The sequence below is a fragment of the Mus caroli genome, chromosome 9 (assembly GCF_900094665.2).
Source record: "Mus caroli chromosome 9, CAROLI_EIJ_v1.1, whole genome shotgun sequence".
NCBI classification, from domain to species: Eukaryota; Metazoa; Chordata; class Mammalia; order Rodentia; family Muridae; genus Mus; species Mus caroli.
The window spans coordinates 103,929,478-103,934,826 of NC_034578.1; the positions used below are offsets into that span (position 1 = coordinate 103,929,478).

Genomic DNA, 5,349 nt, shown 5'->3' on the forward strand with positions numbered 1-5,349 from the left:
TATATATATATATATATATATATATATATATATATATATACATACCCAGGCTTGGAACTTGCTACGTTGACCAGGTGCCAAGTGCCTAGACTAAAAGGCCTATACACCACCCCCCTGGCTGCATTTATATTTGAAGACCAGAGGGATCGTGACTGGTTCTTGCTTTTAGTCTTCCTTTCAGCATCATCTAAGACATCCAATACTTAGAGCAGTGGTCCTCAGCCTCCCTGATGTTGCCACCCTTTAATATAGCTCCTCATGTTGTGGTGATCCCCAGCCATAAAATTATTTTTTGTTGCAACTTTATTTGTTTGTTTGTTTGTTTGTTTGTTTGTTTTTCCAGACAGGGTTTCTCTGTGTAGCCATCACTGTCCTGGAACTCACTCTGTAGACCAGGCTGGCCTAGAACTCAGAAATCTGCCTGCCTCTGTTTCCCAAGTGCTGGGATTAAAGGCGTGTGCCACCACGCCTAGCTTGTTGCAACTTTATAATTGTTTTTTTTTCCCACTAGTTATGAATTGTAATTGTGTGATATTCAAAGGGATCACTACCCACAGTTTGAGAATCACTGCTCTGGGTAGAGCGGAGCTCTGTTCAAGTATTAGTACTGAGAAGTCAGTGGGTATCGCTTAGGATGCTCCAGTCCCTCCATACCCTGAGAAAAGACTGTTGGCCCTAGGACTTTGTCCACACACCAGCCACTGCTGGCAGGTGGTTTAAAGGAGCTAGACCCTGAACCTCAAAAGTGAACAACCCACATCTCACAGCCCAGATGCTTCCTGGCCCCACCTACATAACCTTAGAAAGAAAGAAAGAAAGAAAGAAAGAAAGAAAGAAAGAAAGAAAGAAAGAAAGAAAGAAAGGAAGGAAGGAAAAGGATACCCTTGAGAGATAAGAAGCCAGCAGAGAAAAAGGTTGTACTGCCTCCTGCAGAGTAGCCTGCCATCTCTCTGCCATGCCTCTAGGATGACACAGCAACACTGCCAAGAAGACTGGCCCTATGACAAGATGGGAGCCATTTTTAATAATGACCACAGCCAATCACACTCTGCCAACGTTACTTCGGTACTTTGCTAAGCATTCCTGACAGCTCTGTAATCTCTCCAGCCAGGTCCTGTACCTCTGCAGTATGGGAAGAATCCCAAGCACAGAAAGATCAGTGCTCTATCCAGGACCACCCAGATATTATACCCAGAACCAGATTGGAAATCACAGTTAATTTCCAAGGGTAGGTGTTGGGGCTCCAGATGTGGTAACATTGAAGATAGAACAGGATAAAGACGCCCATCTAACCTGCAGGACCATAAAAGGTTGTGAGCAGACAGACGCTAGCTGCGCTGCTGACCAATAGGCTGGTTCAGTTGCTTATCAGTTTTCATCTCTTGGTTGCTAAAGACAGAGAACTTAAAATAGAAATGAAAAAGGGGGGCGGAGGAAGATGCAGGCCCGGAGCCCAGATTTCTTTATTATTAAGTACCAGGAATCTGCGAATCCATGGAGATAATTCTAACCCCGCCCCCTTGATGACAAAGCCCTGGATTTGATTCCTAGCGAGCACCACATAAAACTGGGTGTGGTGAGACACACCTGCAATCCCAGGACTTGGGAGCTGGAGGAGGGTCAGAAGTTCAAGATCACCTTCTGCCACATAGCAAATTCAATCCCAGCCTGAGCTACAAGAGACCATGTCTTAGATAAAACAAAACAGAGCAAGCAAACAAGTTAAGTCAGTCAGTTGGGGTCTAATTAGGCAGGTGCAGGGACGTGAGAGTTTTGCAAAAACCCTCAGAACTTTCTGAGTGGACACAGCCCTTAACCCCAGCTCATTAAGACCAAGACAAGGAAACTGATAGAGGCTTTGACACAGTGGCATCGTATACTGACATAGCACTTAGCACCTAACAGAGTGTATGACAAAGCCATGGCACTGTACCACGACACTGGACACCCTGAGATGCATCTGACCCAGCCCATGACATAGCAGCCAAGGCTATTCAATGGCGGATTTCCTGTTGCCCCACCTTGCCCAAGGGATGCCACCCAATGCCCTGTGAGTCTTCCTCTGCCCCGTCTTTAACCCCAAGTGCTTTGAGAAAAAGGGCAGAGGCTCCCAGGTGCAGAGTAGCTCGGATGTGTGTGGTCCCCCAGCCAGGGCCTGCTCTGGAAGGCCAGTTCCAATCCTTTTGTCATCTATCAGTATTGGGTATTGGTGTGGGGGAGGGAAGAAATGAAGATTTGTTTTTGTTAGTGTTCCTGGCAGAGAGAAGCAAGTACCCGGGGGCAGAGAACCTGTGCTTTTGGTTTCTTGTTCTGTTACCAGAAACTATCAAAGTCTCTTGAATGTCAAGATAGGACAGGAGGGATGCCACTGGAACAGAGACCCCCGGGCTCCATTCCAGTAAATTGTGGAAGCTCTGTCTGCCCAAGGGATGCTGGCAAGAGATGAAGCCTAAAGGTCACAAGGCGGCTTGTTCCATCGCAGCTTAACTCGCCTCGGAACAGCTTTTGTTCAGCTCCCTCTGGGCAGAGCAAGCCCCTCCCGGAGCTCTGGATTATCAGTAGCAGCGAGAATGGAGTTCTTTCAGAACTCAAAGGCCAGGGCGCAGGACACTGCGCCAGAGGCTGCGGTGTCAAAGAACTTTCAGTATGGGGCGGGGGTGCCGGAGGTGGGGGTGGACCACATGCTCCATCTGGGTCGGAGGTAAAAATCCAGGGTGTGGGGCCCTCCCTTAGCCCTCTCTGGATGGGGATGATTAAGAAGCTGGTGGGGGAGGTGCACTGGAAAGCTGGAAAAAAGCCTGGGTTAGAGGGAGGAGGCAGGAGATAAAGGGGGGAAGGGCTGAGGTATGAGATGTGGCCCAAGCAGTCAGCCAGGCTGCAGAGCTGTTGCTAGGTGACCACAGTGCTGTTGCCCAGCAACCAGAGTATTCCTTGCTATAAGGCAGTGCTAGGAACACAAGAGGCTCCACTTGATCACCCAGCTTCTCCCACACCACAGAGTCATTAACATGTCGCAGCCAGTGACAAGCCTTGTAAGCCAGCTGTGTGGCCTTCATAGCCAGGTGTGGCTTTTCCTGGTGAACTAACTATCCTCCATAGAGACTTCCCTGTGTGCTACCGTCGATCTGTGTCACAGCAGATGTCAAGACCTCCCCCCCGGAGTACCCAGAGTGGGTCTTGGCATAATGTCTCCACTATATTCAATGTCATAGTCAAACCACACCCATTTTGAATCATTCCTGGGGGGACCATGTAAACTGATGGGGAGGAACCCCCCAAAACAGGCTGCTGTGGGGGGCACACAGGTGGAGGCTGGGCAGCAGGACCTGCATCCTCACTCCCGTGTCACCTCCCCTGCTATGCAGCATAGCAGCTGAAATAGGGACCATTAGTGACTTGCAGCCTTACCCAAGGCGTCCTGGACATGTTTCCTATCAGGGACTCTGGAGAGTGTGTGAGACAGGCCTCTTTTCCGGTTGTTCGCCATTGCATGTGCCAGTAGGCTAGGGGCCCTGCAAGTCCAGGATTCTCCTATCTCCACCTCTCATCGGAATACCAGAACTACAGGTGTGTCATAGTGTGCCCAGCTTTTACGTGGGTTTTGTGAACTTCCCTGGCAAGCAGTGCCCCCACTGAGCCATCTCTCCAGTCCCTGCCTTTATGCATCATATACACGTGTGTGAACCATGCATGACGCATGTAGGAGAGAGACCTGTGTTCTAAGCTTGAATAGAATAAAAAAAACATACTTCTTTTTTTTTTTTTGGTTTTTTGAGACAGAGTTTCTCTGATAGCCCTGGCTGTCCTGGAACTCACTTTGTAGACCAGGCTGGCCTCGAGTGCTGGGATTAAAGGCATGAGCCACCACGCCCAGCTAAAAACATACTTCTTTAGGGTGGTGTAGTACTGCTAGAACATCAATAGAAACAAACAAATAAGGACAAGCGGGGAGTGGTGGTGGGTACCTGCCAAACCAGCGCGTGGAGCATAGAGGCAGGGGGATCCAGAGATCAAAGTCAACCTTGGCTATACAGAGAGTTCCTGGCTTCGTGAGATTCTCAACAAACAGAAACTGTGTAAGGAGAATGGCTTCCTGGGAGCCTGATTCAGAGGGCTGAGCATCTTAATTAGCCGTGTGGAGAGGCCAGAGAGAGCACTCCTGGGGACAACCTAGCTCACCCTTTAGTCCCATAATTCAGTCTACAGTGAAGGACAGACCGGCACCACAGCACACACTCTGGCTATGGGCACTGTGATGTGACTCAAGACTAGAGCAGTTGAATTTGGGATCCCTACCCTCATCAGAGTTGATGATCACCATGTAACATGGCTGTTCCCTGATGTCATGTGAGCTCCTTCCAGGACTGCAATACAGGAAGTGAGCGTTAGCAGGAAGGTGCAGGGGGCCACCTGTTGGTAACTACAGTTTATGTGTAGAGCTGAGACCATCAAACCTTGTGGCTGGCTCTCTATGGGTAACACCACCCCTGGTACCATGGATAGGGGCTAGAAATTCTGCCAGGTCTGGGGTCACACAGGGAACCCCAAGTGCTCAGGAGACTGAGACCAAAAAACTGCCAATTTGAAAAGAATGTTATTTATTTGACATGTTTGGTGTTTTGCCTTCATGTTTGCCCACGTACAGCGTGTGCGTGACTAATGACTGCAGAGGCAAGAAGAAGGTGTCAGACCCTCTGGCAGGGAGTCTATAGACAGGCTATGAGCTGACTGAACCTGGGTCCTCTGCCAGAGCAGAAAGTGCTCTTAACCACTGCTGTCATCTCGCTAGCTCCAAAGATCATTAATTTGTGGGTAGGTCTGGGGCACAGAGCAAGAGTTCTCCAAAGGAAGATTAACAGGGGCCGGGCTGGGTGACAGCTCCATCAGCGGGGTGGGGCACTTGCCTGGCAAGGGTGAGGGCCTGGGTTGCATTCATTGGTTTTGAGACAGGATCTTACTGAGCTTGGGCTCCCTCTGCCTCTGCTTTCAGGTGCTGGGATAAAAGGCGTGCCAACCATGACAGCTTAGAACCTGTGTTAGGAGCTCCAGCACCCAAGGAAAAGGCGAGGCAAGGATGACCCGAGGTGCCCACTGGCCAGCCAGACGAGCTTAATCAGTGAGTTACAGGTTTAGTGTGAAACTGTGTCTTTAAAAACCAAGGGGTGGGCTGGTGAGATGGCTCAGTGGGTAAGAGCACCCGACTGCTCTTCCAAAGGTCTAGAGTTCAAATCCCAGCAACCACATGGTGGCTAACAACCATCCGTAACTCGCCCTCTTCTGGAGTGTCTGAAGACAGCTACAGTGTACTTACATATAATAAATAAATAAATCTTTAAAAAAAAAACAAAA

The 5,349-nt window shown here is 49.3% G+C and overlaps 1 protein-coding gene across 1 annotated transcript in view; it reads right to left on the minus strand.

The window, feature by feature from the left end:
* Window positions 1–5,349, minus strand: part of P4htm (prolyl 4-hydroxylase, transmembrane) — a 19,239-nt gene that overhangs the window by 6,199 nt on the left and 7,691 nt on the right. The gene's annotated exons all lie outside the window — the stretch shown is intronic.